General features: G+C 37.9%; 1 protein-coding gene across 6 annotated transcripts in view; it reads left to right on the top strand.

Moving 5' to 3' along the window:
• GRIA3 (glutamate ionotropic receptor AMPA type subunit 3) overlaps positions 1-16,108 on the top strand; it is a 652,505-nt gene that overhangs the window by 338,952 nt on the left and 297,445 nt on the right. The window lies entirely within an intron of this gene.

Raw genomic sequence — 16,108 nt, 5'->3', positions numbered from 1 at the left:
GAGTAACATATATTTGGCAGAGGTTCTGAATAATATTCCAAGAGAAATGTTAAATTATTACTCTGAAACTAAGAATCTATTAAATTATGACATAACATATGCTGTAATCCCAATTTTGTTTCATTAGTACGATAGACCCATAACCATTACAAGGCTCTTAAAACAAAAGAATATCAACACATTTGAAAGATAATTGTAATTATATTCTTAGATTTCTTCAATCAAAGGGAAAAAATCTTACTTTATTTTAATAATGAGTATTTTTTTAAATGATAAATGAAATGTTTTTGAACCCCTTTCTCAGGCAGTGTGTACACTAAAAAACTGTATAAGATGAAGATTAGAAATACTGCTTTGAAATATTATTGCAATCTTAGAAAACTAATACAATATAGGGTTCCATTTATATAAAGTTCTAGAAAATACAAACTGATCTGTAGTGACAGAGATTAGATCAGTGACTGGCTGGAAATATGGGGCAGGGGGTGGGGTGGGGGGAGGGAATGGTATGTTGGAAACGGGTGGAAAGAGGAAAAGTTTACAAAGGGACATGAGGAAACTTTGGGGGTGATGGATATGTTCATTATCTTGATTGTGGTGATGGTTTCATGGGCATATAAATGTATCAAAATTTAGCAGAGTGTATACTTTAAATACATGCAATTTATCACATGTCAATTGTAACTCATTAAAGGTGTTAAAATGTCAAAAAAAAGAAATATAGCATGCAAAAACATATAGCATGCATCTTTTCCAACAAATTGCTCAAAGTGTAGCACTGCAGTCCATTTGGAGATAAATGAAGGGTCTCTTTTAGGAAAAAAAAATCTTGATTCTTAATTTACATTTGAATACATTGAATTTGTTTTTTAGGCAACCAATAGGTAAAGGATGTTTTTTCACTCACTGGAGGTTGGACCAAACTTGGCAGGAAACAAGGAAGTCGTGGCATAGCATGTGGGGCACTTATTGATTGGTTTTTACCATTTCTTCCTCACCAATAAGTTTTCACTTTTCATCCTCCCTTCCTCCCTGTCTTCCTTCTTTCCTTTCTCACTCTTTCTTTCCCTTCTCCTCCACCTTGTAATTCCTAGGGTTCACTCATCACTGACAGTAAGTGATATGACGCTAGGTAGTACATACAAAAACTTTTTATTATAATGATAATGTATTTATTTGATATGTATTAGAAAAACATAAAATTAGCATATCAAAATCCAAATTTTATGGGTATTATTACTTCATACAGGACGAAAGTAGAGATTTAACAACAAATGAAATATTTTTTAATGTGTCAAATGTGTTACAGAAGTAACAGCATGAGGGATAAACAGATACAGCAAAATCTGTTTTTTGTATACATGACTGGTGGTGGACAACTGAAATTTTGTAAAGAACATTGAACTGGGGGTCAGAAAATTTGGGATGTCATATTGTCTTTGCCACTAGTTAGCTATGGCCCTTTGGGTAATTCATTTCACTTCTGTGGACCTCAGTTTCCTTACTATAAAACTCAGATGGGAGTGGGGGTATTGATGTATTGGTTTGGTCCTTTGGAAATAGATGCTAAGATATAATTAGAAATGTAAGACATTTATTGGGAGTAATACATGTGAAAAATAAAAGGGAAAGAGACACAAGTAAACAAGGAGAGCTTCAGACCACAATACAGTTCTGATATAAATGAAGCAGATGGAAAAGAAGGAAGTTTGATAAGAAGAGCTTTAGACTGTGACATATCTCTAAGAAAGTCTGGGGCAGCACAACTAGGAGCTCTGCTGCAAATACTGTTCATAAAAGAACCCCATGCTGCCCCAAAATGGTGAGCCATTGTACCCCCCACTTTGCTCAGCCGTTGGCTGGCAGCAGCCCAGGAAGCACACACCTCTGGCTTGAAAGCTGAGGTAGACCCTGAAGGCACCTGAAGCTGGAGGCTGTCAGCTAACTCAATTCCTGGAGGTAAGTTCTATCTTAAAGGGAGAGCTGAGCGACGTACACCAATGGCTGTCTCAGTTGGACTAAAATGACCAGATGATCTATAAAGACCTTTCCCATTCTAAAATTCTAGTGGGTCTTCCTATTCCTACTGATAAGCCTTCAGGTGAGTTCTGGTTTCAACTTTGAGACACACACATGACAAAAAGAAAGACTACGGAGTGATACAACTGCAAGAGAGAATCACTAGGAGAAGGTTGGGGAAAAGATGGTAAAATGAATGTCTAACACAGAACTCAGAATTATGAAACCTTGGGGGGATGCTACTACAAGAAACAAGCAAAGTTTGTTCCTTGAAAATGAATGTAATGTATAATATCATGTTAGTCTGGGTAATGAAAATATGAACTCATTCTCCATGCTTTGAGTTGCCCCCCCGTCTCTTCCTCTAGTAATCTTTTCATTGTAACACAGCCTTGTGTTTCCAGAAGTCCCTGTACTCTACAACACATTGCATATGGCAATAGTGATAGGAACTGTTGCTAATCTCTGATAAAAAAAAATAATGAGACAGATTATCCCTACCGTGGTTTCCAGATTTTTAAAGTGGATTTTTTAAAAAACCAAACCTCTCCATGAAAGACATACACAAAACATACACAGCAAACCAAAACTACATAGAAGTCAATTAGATGGCAAAAAAAAAATGGTAAGTGGAGCTAAGAAAATGTTTCCTTTCAAGATGAGCCACCTGGATGAAAACTGAAGGTATATACAGGAGAACAAAGTCAATCTGATTCTTGGTGTAACAACAGCACAGAACCACTGCCTCCTTCTACAGATGCAAAATCAAAGATAGCCACACAGCTTATCTAATCTTTCTGGAATCACCTGCACTAGAGCCCCAGGTGTCCCCTTTGCTATTGAGCCCCATCTATCTGGCAAAGACTTCTATGTGCTTTTACATGGACCTTCCCTGGCAACAATCCTGAAATAAGAAAACTTGGATAGTCCATGAATGCTTCAACAAAGGCCTTTCACATGTCAGGGTGTACGTTTGCAGTGTGGACAACAAGGTGCAAAACAATTCAAATTGTTGAAATCCCTGGAAGAAACAAAAGATTCCATCAGGAACACAGGCCACATACGTGGTCTGTTCATGCAAGAAGTGGACATCTCAATAGAACAAGTAAGTCTCTTATAAATTCTGTATTAGTTGATGATGTCATTTCTTCTTAGGAGTCGTTCCATAATTAATTGTTGTTTTCTCTTCCTTTTTCTCTCTCAGGTGGTAATGTTTCTCCACTCTAATACCAGAGGTAACCAGTATTTATATAATTTGTCACTCAAGCAGCCTCTTTCTTTCATGGTAAGAAAGAAAGGATCCTTTACACTGCATTCCCAGACATGTTACGTACTGTCATTTAATTTTTTCATATATGTCAATAATAGCTCAGCAAAATAAGTCAGAAAAAATTGAGAACCATATGATTTCACTGATATGTGGTATATAAAACTAAAAACGACAAAGGAACAGACAAACAAATGAACAAACAAAAACTCATAGAAACAGACAATAGTTTAGTGGTTACCAGAAGGTAAGGGGGGAGGGGAGGGGTAGTTGAGGATAAAAAGGATCAAATATATGGTGATGAAAGGAGAACTGACTCTGGGTAGTGAACACACAATGTAATATATAGATGATGTATCACAGAATTGTACACCTGAAACCTATGTAACTTTACAAACAATTGTCACTGGAATAAACTTTAATTAAACAAAGAACCCTATATTAACCCTAGGCGTAATGAAAGAAAGCACAAGATCAGGGGATGGAAGGCAGGTTTAAATCCCAAGAGTTCATCTAACTAGCCTTGCAACAAACCAAACCTCTCTGAAGCTGTTTTCAAAGTGTGCTATTTGTACATGAGATGATTTTAGGTAGTACATAGCTAAAGTTCTTAAACTGATTAGTTTTGAATTTATATTAAATTTGTAATAGGAAAATATAATAACTATCCCAATTATTCTGTGCTTGTACAGATACCATTACTCAGAATGAGGCTAAATAGATATTTAGGTTAAAAAACAAAGTCAATGTAACGAAAAAATGTTAGGGAAATAATAGTTCAGATGATCACGTATCGCAAAATTAAAAAAAAAATGTAGGAGACGTCATCAAAATGGCAGCGTGAGGTGAGCCTCTGGAAAGCTCCCATGGAATTTACAACTAATCGAACACAATAACTCCACAAAGGACTCCCTGCACAGCAGACAGGCAAGACGAAGAGGCCCACTACTGAATTCACCTAAAGGTGGGAGAATCACACGAGCGGGAAAGGAGGGAAGAGAGAAGTGCAAGACAAAGCAGCGCCGGTGAAGGACACAGAACTAGCTCACTGCTGTGAGCTCGCTGCATCCTGGAATTACCGCAGCTGCGGGAGAGGGAAGAACTGAGACTGCCAGGGCTCCACTTATGGACCAATGGGCTGAAGGGGCAGCATATAACACGGATGAACCCAATCCTCATGGCAGAGACCTCGGAGAAAAGACTGATGGAAGAAGGCTGAAAACGGTGGTTTAAGCCCTCACTGCTAAGGAGAGAAAGGAAGCCTTAGGCACTGCGAATTGCTACCCCTTCTCTACCCCCCAGACCTCCCCCCGCCACCACCTGCCCGGTGCTAGAAGCAGAACAGTAGCAGTGTCAGATCAAAAGAACAGAAAATTTGCTATTCTGAGAACTGTACACCGCAGACACAGATTCAAGGCCCAACTAGTTCCGGCAAAGGGGAGGGAGCTGTGAAAGCTGGAAGGCCTGTGGTAATGGTCGACCCCATTGTTATGGGCCACCTCTCACAACTCACCCCACCCCTGGCTCCACCTATCTGGGCGAATCCCTGCAGGAGTAAACAGCACTGCTGAAACATACGGGCTCTAAATCTGGTACAGGAAGACCTTTGGAACTTCAAAAGCTCTCCGCATCCCCATAGGGACATGGCGCCCTATGACCCAGGCGAACTATTAACAAAGGAGAAGCCCATTTCCCAGGGAATCCACCCATTTTGTGAGAAGCCAGAATAGTGCAGAGAAAACATAGCCCTACTGTGAGAGAGAGGGAAAAAAAAGGCTGCAGTCAAAGAGAAAATAAAACATTTCAACAAAATGCATTGGAAAACAAAAGAAAAACCTCTTCCTATCAACCTGTTGAAGAAGCCACTCCTGTAGATGTTTAGGAATAGAAATAATAAATCAGTAATTGCCATGAATAACCAAGGCAACAAGGTAGCTCAGAAAGAAAGTGAAAAGTCTCCAGAAAAGAAACTTAAAGATATGGAAATATGTGACTTAAATGACAGAGAATTCAAGATTGCAGTTCTGAAAAAACTCAACGAGACGCATGAAAACACAGAAAGGCACTTTAGTGAACTCAGAAACACAATCATAGTACAACATGAGCATTTCACGAAAGAGATTGAAATTTTGAAAAACAACCAAATGGAATTTCTGGAGATTAAGAACTCAATAGAAGAAATTAAGAATGAAGTAACCAGCTTAGGTAGTAGAGTTGACCAGATAGAGGAAAGAATCAGTGACATCAAAAATAGAAACCTGGAAATTACACAGATGGAAGAAGAAAGAGACTTGAAACTTAAAAAAAGTGAAAGAACTCTACAGGAACTTTCTGACTCTATCAGAAAGAGCAATATAAGAATAATGGGCATACCAGAGGAGAAGAAAGAGAGAAGGGAACAGATAATATATTCAAACAAATTGTCGATGAGAACTTCCCAAACTTGTGGACAGAAATAGATTCTCGAATCCAAGAAGCAAATAGAACACCTAATTACCTCAATCCCAACAGGTCTCCTCCAAGGCACATTGTATTGAAGCTGTCTAAAATTAACACCAAAGAAAGAATCCCCAAGGCAGCCAGGGAAAAGAACACGGTAACTTATGAAGGAAAGCCCATTAGATTATCATCAGATTTTTCAGCAGAAACTCTACAAGCCAGGAGGGAGTGGAACCAAATATTCAAACTATTTAAAGAGAGAAATCATGAGCCAAGATATCCAGCAAAGATATCCAGCAAAGATGTCCTTTAGATATGAAGGAGGAATAAAGACATTTCCAGGCATACGGAAGCTGAGAAAATTTTCTAATACACGACGTGCACTACAAGAAACACTAAAAAAGGCCATTCGACCACTATCAACAGGGACAATTTGTGGCAACACAAAAAAAAGGAGAGTAAAGTCCTGAACCGGTATATGGGAATGAAGAAAGTAAGCGTGCTGAAAAAAATGGAATACTCTAAATACCAAACTTTTTTTTACATAAATTTAAGGGTAACCACTCAAAAAAAAATTCAGAACAGAAATATATACTGTAATAAAAGAAGAAACAGAGGGAAACATCATAGAATACAACCACACAGAAATAATAGACAACAACAAGAGGGCAAAACAACAATGGAGACAGAGCCTTACCAGAAAACTAAATATAGATTGACAGGAAATCCTCACGTATCAATAATCACGCTAAATGTAAATGGACTGAACTCACCAATAAAAATGCACAGAGTAGCAGATTGGATCAAAAAGCTAAACCCAAACATATGCTGTCTCCAAGAGACACATCTCACCTACAAGGACAAGCATAGACTCAAAGTGAAAGGGTGGAAATTGGCACTCCAAGCAAATGGTACCCAGAGAAAATCAGCTGTAGCCATAATGATATCAGATGAAACAGACTTCAGGTGAAAAAGATAACAAGAGACAAAGATGGAAATTTCATAATGGTAAACGGGAATATACAACAAGAAGACGTAACAGTCATCAATATTTATGCCCACATTCAGGGAGCACTGAAATACACCAAGCAACTACTAACAGAACTAAAGGGAGAAATTGACCAAAACACAATTATACTAGGGGACTTAAATACATCATTGACAGCTATGGATAGATCATCCAAACAGAAAATAAATAACGAAATAGCAGCCCTAAATGACACACTAGATGGAATGGACATCATTGACATATATAGAGCACTTCATCCTAAAACATCAGACTATACATTCTTTTCGAGTGTACATGGAACATTCTCAAGGATAGACCATATATTGGGGCATAAAAGCAGCCTCAGCAAATTTAAGAAGATTGAAATCATACCAAGCATATTCTCTGCTCACAAGGCTTTGAAATTGGATATCAACTGCAAAAAGAAAGCAGGAAAAAACACATATACATGGAAATGAAACCACATACTTTTTTTTTTCTTTTTGTGGGTACTCTTTTAATTTCTCTTTGCTTCTTCCACATCATACTTACCTGGCAATATTTCAAATGTCTTTTCTTGTATGCTTTTACATCATTTTGGATTAATGCCTGAAGTAACACATATGTTCTCATATACACAGAGTATATAAATGATAAAATGCATTAAAAGTGCATTTAGTTTTCATCAAACATTTAATTGAAATACTTACCCTCATTTTAGAACCCAAAGTTTAAAATAATATACTTTTTTATTTTTCTTTTATTTATTTATTTATTTATTTTTTTATTAGTTTCAGGTGTACAAGACAAGGTAATACTTAGACGTTCATCATTTATATCCCTCACACTGTGAACCCCCCTCCCCCCATCCATTATCCCTCCGACCTCACTGGAGCCATCACATTATATATATAAAATTATCGTTGGCATTCATTAATGTTTAGCTTCTGGTGTACAATGCCATGATCAGGCATCCACATTATCTCTGAGGTGGTCTCCCAAATAGGATGCATGTCTATCAAATACCCAACAAATTTTATACAACATTATTGAATAAGTTCCCCAAATTAATTTTCAAAAAACCCTGAGGCCATCTTTTTTTTTTTTTTTTTTTCTTTTTTTTTTTTTCACCATTTTCAAAGCCATCTCTATAGAATCTCTTCTCCTCTCTGACCTCTCTTTCCGTCTTTACATCTCTTTCTCGGACTCTGACTCTTCTTTGTCTCCCTGAGGCCATCTTGTGGTTACCAGCTGCTTCCTAATCCCTTCACCTTTCCCCTTATCCCCAACCCCCCCCCTCGCCCATCTAACAACTCTCGTTTTTTTTCTTTGTGTCCTCAAAACTGTCTCTGATTAGTTCATTCACCTATTCTTTTCTTTAGAGTCCGCATATAAGTGAGATCATATGGTACTTGTCTTTCTCTTTCTGACTTATTTCACTTAACATAATGTTCTCTAGATCCATCCATGTCGTTGCAAATGATAAGATTTCTTTCTTCTTTATGGCTGTGTAATACTCCATTGTATAATGTACCACAGCTTCTTAATCCAGTCATCTACCGATGGTCATTTCGGTTGTTTCCTTATCTTGGCTATTGTGTAAAGTGCTGCAATAAACATAGGAGTGCATACTGATTTCTGAATTGGAGTTTTGGATTTCTCTGGGTAGATCCCTAGGAGTGGAATTACTGGAACATAGGGTAGTTCCATTTTCAGATTCCTGAGATACCTTCATACTGTTTTCCATAGTGGCTACACTAATCTGCAATCCCACCAACAGTGCACTAGCGTTCCCTTTTCTCCACATCTGTGCCAGCATTTGTTGTTTGTTGATTTATTGATGATAGCTAAACCACATACTTTTAAAGAACGACTGGGTCAAATAAGAAATTAGAGGAGAGATAAAAAGATACATAGAAAAAAATGACAATGTAAATACATCCTACCAAAATTTTTGGGATACAGTGAAAGCAGCTTTAAGAGGGAAATTTACATCATGAGAGGCCTATCTCAAGAAACAAGAAAAATCCCAAATAAATAACCCCATGTTACACCTTAAGCAACTAGAAAAAGAAGAACAAGTGAAACCCAAGGTCAGCAGAAGAAAGGAAATAACAAAAATCAGAGCAGAACTAAATGAAATAGAGAACAAAAAGACAATAGAAAAAATTAATGTGACAAAGAGCTGGTTCTTTGAAAAGATTAATAAAATCGACAAACTCCTGGCTAGACTCACTAAGATAAAAGAGAGAAGACACTGATTAACAAAATCAGAAATGAAAAAGGGGAAGTTATCACGGACACCACAGAAATACAAAGGATTATGCAAAAATATTATGAAGGACTATATGCCACCAAATTCAATAACCTAGAAAAACTGGACAAGCTCTTAGAAACATATAGCCTTCCAAGGCTGGATCATGAAGAACTGGAAAATCTAAACAGGACGATCACCAGTATCAAAATTGAATCAGTCATTAAAAACCTTCCCAAAGCAAAAGTCTGGGACCAGATGGCTTCACTAGTGAATTCTACCAAACTTTCAAAGAGGATCTAATACCAAACCAGCTCAAACTCTTCTAAAAACTGAAGAAGAGACAATACTCCCTAACTCATTTTATGAGGCCAACATTACCCTGATACCAAAACCTGGTAAGGACACACAAAAAAACAAAACTACAGACTAATATCTCTGAACAATACAGATGCTAAAATCCTAAATTAAATTCTAGGAAATCGAACACAACAATACCTGAAAAAGATTATTCATCAGGACCAAGTGGAGCTCATCCCCTGGGCACAAGGATGGTTCAACATCCGCAAATCCATCAATATGACACGTCACATAAACAAAATAAAGGACAAAAATCATATGACTATATCAATTGATGCACAAAAAGCATTTGAAAAGACACAGCATCCATTTATGATTAAAACACTTAATAAAATAGGTATAGAAGGAAAATACCTCAACATAATAAAGGTCATATACGACAAGCCCTCAGCTAATCTCATAATTAATGCTGAAAAACTGAAGTCCTTTGCTCTACGTTCAGGAACACGTCAGGGCTATCTCTTATCACCTCTGCTTTTCAACATAGTGTTGGAAATCCTTGCCAGAGCAATCAGACAAGAGAAAGAAATAAAAGACATCCAAATTGGGAATGAAGAAGTTAAATTGTCACTCTTTGCAGATGACATGATGCTATATATAGAAAACCCTAAAGACTCCACCAAAAAGCTATTAGAAACAATCAATGAATACAGTAATGTTGCTGGCTACAAAATCAACGTACAAAAGTCCATTGCTTTCCTATATACCAACAATGAAATCTCAGAAAAAGAAATACAAAAAACAATTCCTTTTGCAATTGCAGCAAAAAGAATAAAATACCTAGGAATAAACTTAACCAAGGATGTGAAGGACCTATATGCTGAAAACTATAACATATTTTTGAAAGAAATTGAAGAAGACACAAAGAAATGGAAAGACATTCCGTGCTCATGGATTGGAAGAATCAACGTAGTTAAAATGGTCATATTACCCAAAGCAATATACAGATTTAATGCAATCCCCATCAAAATCCCAATGGTATTTTTCAAAGAAATAGAAAAAAAAATCATCAAATTTGTTTGGAACCACAAAAGACCCTGAATAATCAAAGCAATATTTAAAAAGAAATGAACAATGCTGGAGGTACCACACTCCCTGACTTTTGCTTGTACTACAGGTCTACAATAATCAAAACAGCTTGGTATTGGCAGAAAAACAGACACATAGACCAATGGAATAGAATTGAGAACCCAGAAATAAAACCACATAAATATGGACAGATAATTTTTGACAAAGGTGTTAAAAACATACAATGGAGGAAAGACAGCCTCTTCAATAAATGGTGCTGGCAGAATTGGATAGCTACATGCAAAAGAATGAAACAGCACTACTATCTGTCATCATGTACCGAAATTAATTCAAAATGGATCAAAGACTTAAGCATAAGACCTGAAACAATAAACTGCATAGAAGAAAACATAGGTACTAAACTTATGGACCTGGGTTCAAAGAGTATTTTATGAATTTGATTCCAAGGCAATGGAAGTAAAAGCTAAAATGAACTGATGGGACTATATGAAACTTAAAAGCTTCTGCACAGCAAAAGAAATTATTGACAAAATAAAGAGGCAACCAACTGAATGGGAGAAGGTTTTCACAAACAGTGCCTCTGATAAGGGGCTAATATCCAAAATATACAAGGAACTCATGAAACTCAACAACAAAAAAACAAACAAACAAATTGAAAAATGGACAGAGGAATTGAAGAGACATTTCTCCAAAGAGGATATACAAGTGGCAAATAGACATATGAAAAAATGCTCAACATCACTAATCAGCAGAGAAATGCAAATGAAAACCACAATGAGATATCACCTCACCACAGTCAGAATGGCTATCATCAACAAGACAAATAGTAACAAGTGTTGGAGATGCTGTGGAGAAAAAGGAACTCTCATACACTGTTGGTGGGAATGCAGACTGGTGCAGCCGCTATGGAAGGCAGTGTGGAGGTTCCTCAAAAAATTACAAATAGAATTGCCGTATGACCCAGCAATCCCTCTCCTAGGTATCCACCCAAAAAATCTGAAAATATTTATACATAAAGACACGTGTAATCCAATGTTCACTGCAGCTTTGTTTACGGTGGCCAAGACATGGAAACAACCAAAATGTCCTTCGATAGATGAATAGATAAAGAAGCTGTGGTATATATGCACCATGGAATAGTATTCGGCGGTAAGAAAAGATGATATAGGAACATTTGTGACAACATGGATGGATCTTGAGAGTATAATTCTAAGCGAAATAAGTCAGACAGAAAAAGCAGAGAACCGTATGATTTCACTGATATGTGTTATATCAACCAAAAACAACAAAAGAAGAAGACAAACAAATGAGAAAGAAAAACTCATAGACACAGACAATAGTTTAGTGGTTACCAGAGTGTAAGGGGGATGCAGGGAGGGAGATGAGAGTAAGGGGATCAAATATATGGTGTTGGAAAGAGAACTAACTCTGGGTGGTGAACACACAGAGGGATTTATAGATGATGTATTACAGAATTGTACACCTGAAATATATGTAATTTCACTAACAATTGTCACCTCAATAAATGAATTAAAAAACTGTAAAGATGGTATATTAATGATAAAATTTGGAAAAAAATCCAAGGTCACTTCCAGCTCTACATTTCTTCCTCATGTGGGGTCAGTTTGGAACAGGGAAGGCCAGGAGTGAGAGTGTAGGCACCTCAGCTGGGTGAACACTGTGCATATAAATCAGGGAGCAAAACCAAAGCCATGTTATCCTTGTGGATACACAGTCATAAAACAGACTTAAAATCAGCCCAGGTGGGAAAAGGCCAATAGAGGTGTGAGCACCCTTTGCTAAGTTATAACAGAGCTGATAACCTAAAGGATCAATCAAAGTAGTCTAAAAGTTGACACAAAATCAATTAGATCTGGGTTGAAATTGTCCAATAACAGATGTTTTGTACCTAGCCCCAATAATTAGACAAAAGAAACAAACAAACAAAAAACCCACAAGCATTTGAGTTGCTCAGGTGAGATTGTTAGCAGTAGTAAGACTCATTCAGTGCTACACCAGTCAACCTCTACCTTAGAGACTTGACAATTTCCCTGCCTAGGTAGAGACTAATCACAGAATTGGGGGTTTGTTGACCCTGCAAGTGGAAGTTAGATAATGTCAGCTGCCAGTGGTAGAGAGCCATTGGGAGCAGGCAATCAAGCAGGCCACTGTGCTAGGAGAGAAAGGGGAAGGAAGTATCTTAGACTCTTTCCTCCATGCTGTGCCAGTTGTTTTCTTTCGACTTCTGGCTTGCCCCAGAACTCCTATGAGGAGATATTTCTATCAACCCACCTCCGCAATTTCTTTAAAGATCAGAAAATTGGCTCAGAAAAGATACATGACTTGCCCAAAGTCTCATAGCTAACCCATTGCCAAGCTAGGTTTACATTCCAGGTTGATCAGACTCTCGATAGAGCATCTTACTCTCCTATTTCACCTACGCAAGCAAGCATCTCAGTGAGACAGAAGGCCAGCCCCACAAAGATCCCATAAAAAAATATTTGCAAAGACATAATCATATATGAATGAAATATGAACTATAAATTTATGAGGGTGACGTGATCAGAGAGAAAGGCTTAAAAAACAAGCACAGCTTTGTGAATCTGGGTTTGAAACTTGTAAACAAACACACACACACAATCCTTTCCACTGCTCTCTCATCCTATTTGTTTCTCTTGCTCTATCTTTTCTCTTTCCCTTCCTGTCTTCCTGTTTCCTATTATTAGTATGCCAGGAAATAATGATGGGAAGGGTACTAAATTACATCTAATTTTTCCAAGATTTTACTAAACAAAACAATTATTCATAAACTAGAACACAAAAGAGGAAGACAGGAATAACCTAAGCTTAAAGACGTGAACTCAGCTACTTACCATATCTTGGTTTGTACCTGAAACAGAAAACATCCCACTTTGTTTAGAGACAAAGCATGTTTAAATAAGATTGAGTCATGCTGTTTTACTTGCCAATAATGACTGTTCCTTACCTTTCCAAGTCTTCTTGTTCTTTTCTCTACTCTTTCCACTCCTTTGTTTTTCATGTTAATGTTTTAAATAAAAAATGCAAATGCCCAAAGCCACGTGGTGTAATCACTGACACCTCATCAAATGGCATGTAAACACAGAGATCATTGGATGGAACTGGACCTTACAAGAAAAGCAGGTGGGGGTGAAAGGGATAACTCCCACTCATCCAAAATTGCACAAGCATAGTCACCTCCCCTGAGTGCACAATCTCACTGGTCAATTCACTTTCTTTATCAAATGGAAAAAGGATATAGCAGAGCACCAAGGGAATGAGGAGTGGGAGTGGGTTGGGGTTCAACTTCCTACCATGCATTTAGAAAACCACAGGCGAGACTTCATCAAAATAGCGGCATGAGATGAGCCTCTGGAAATCTCCGCTGGAATTTACAACAAATTGAACAACTATAACTGCATAAAGGACTCCCTGCACAGCAGACAGGCAAAACGAAGAGGCTCACCTAAAGACGGGCAAATTGCACGAGCAGGGGAGGAAGAAAGGGAGAAGTGCTGAGACGGGCCGTGAGCGCAGGACGAAAACCTAGTTCAGTGCTCCGAGCTCCCTGTACCCAGAACTACAGCAGATGTGGGACAGGGAAGAACTTGGACTGATAAGGCTACGTGGGAAGAGGGGACAACATATAACACTGCTGAACCCAATGCTCACAGCAGAGACTTCAGAGCAAAGAATGAGGGAAGAAGTCTGAAAACACTGGTTCAAGCCCTCATTGTGACAGAGAACGAAAGCCTTAGGCACTGAAACTAGCCGTCCCCTCCTGACCCTCCCAGAGCTCGCCCCACCCCCACCAGCCCAGTGTTAGAAACGAAAGAGTAGCAGTGTCACATGAAAAGAACAGAATATGTGCAGTTCTGATAACTGTGGTCTGCAGACACAGATTTGCAGCCCAACTAATTCCAGCAAAAGGGAGGGAGCTTTGGAAACAGGACTGGCTGTGGTGGTGGTCGCCCGCCATTGCTCTGGGCCACATCTCACAACCCACCTTTGCCCTGTCCCCACCCATCTGGGTGGATCCCTGCAGGAGTAAACAGAACTGCTGAAACACACAGGCTCTGAATGTGGTGCAGGAAGAGCTTTGGAAGTTCAAAGACTCTCCACATCCCCACACGGACGTGGTGCCCTATGATCCAGGTATACTGTTAACAGAAAAGAAGCTCGCCATTCAGAGAAGGTCCCCATTGTGTAAGAAGCTGGAATAGTGTATAGAAAACAACAATAGAATGTGAGAGAGAAAAAAAGGCTGCAATCGGAGAGAAAATAAAATATACTACCAACACATACTGGAAAACAAAAGAAACAACTCGTCCTATTAACCTGTTGCAGAACCCACTTTTGCAGACATCTAGGAAGAGAAATAACAAATCATTCATTGCCATGAATAACCAAAGCAAAAAGACTGCTAAGAAAGAATGTGAAAAGTCTCCAGAAAATGAACATGAAGATATGGAATATGTGACTTAAATGACAGAGAATTCAAGATTGCAGTTCTAAAAAAACTCAACAAGACACAAGAAAACACAGAAAGGCAGTTTAATGAACAAAGAAACACAATCAAACAACAACATGAACATTTTACCAAAGAGATTGAAATTTTGAAAAAGAACCAAATAGAATTTATGGAGATTAAGAACGCAATAGAAGAAATGAGAATGAAATAGCCAGCTTAGATAGTATAGTTGGCCAGATGGAGGAAAGAAACAGTGACATCGAATATAGAAACCAAAAATAACATGACGAAGAAAGGACATCAGTCTTAAAAGACATGAAAGAACTCCACAAAAACTTTCTGACTCCATCACAAAGAGTAATATAAGAATAATGGGCATACCAGAAGGAGAAAAAAGACAGAAGGAAACAGAGAGTATATTCAAACAAATACCCGATGAGAACTTCCCAAAGTTGTGAAAAAGACTGGATCCTCGAATCCAAGAAGTAAATAGAACGCCTAATACCTCAACACCAACAGGCTTTCTCCAAGGCACATTGTATTGAAGCTGTCTAAAATCAACGACAAAGAAAGAATCCTCAGAACAGCCAGGGAAAACGAGACGGAAAACTACAAAGGAAAGCCCATTAGATTATCATCAGATTTTTCAGCAGAAACTCTACAAGCCAGAAGAGAGTGGAACCAAATATTCAACTATTGAAAGAGAAATTATGAGCCAAGAATAAAATATCCAGCAAAGATATCCTTTAGATATGAAGGAGGAATAAAGACCTTTCCAGACATACAGAATGTGAGGGAATTTTCTAATACAAAACCTGCACTACAAGAAATACTAAAGGAGACTATTCAACCACCGTCAACTAGGACAATTTGTGGTAATCAAAACATAAAAAAGGGGAAGGTAAAGACCTGAACCAGAATATGGAACTAAAGAAAGTAAGCATGAGGAAGAAAATGGAATACTCTAAATAGCAATCTTTCTTTTACATAAACGTAAATGTAACCACACACACACAAAAAAAAATCCAGAACTGAAATATATACTCCAGTAAACGAAGAAACAGAGGGAAAAATCATAGAACACAACCACACAGAAATAGTAGACAAGAACAATAAGGCAAAGAAACCATAGAGACACAGTCTTACCAGAATACTAAAGATAGAATGATCAGAAATCCTCATGTATCAATAATCACCATAAATGTAAAGGGACTGAGGTCACCAATAAAAAGGCACAGAGTAGCTGAATGGATCAAAACACTA

This window comes from Rhinolophus hipposideros (genome assembly GCF_964194185.1).
Source record: "Rhinolophus hipposideros genome assembly, chromosome: X".
Lineage (NCBI taxonomy): Eukaryota > Metazoa > Chordata > Mammalia > Chiroptera > Rhinolophidae > Rhinolophus > Rhinolophus hipposideros.
This window is presented reverse-complemented; position numbering and strand designations above follow the sequence as displayed.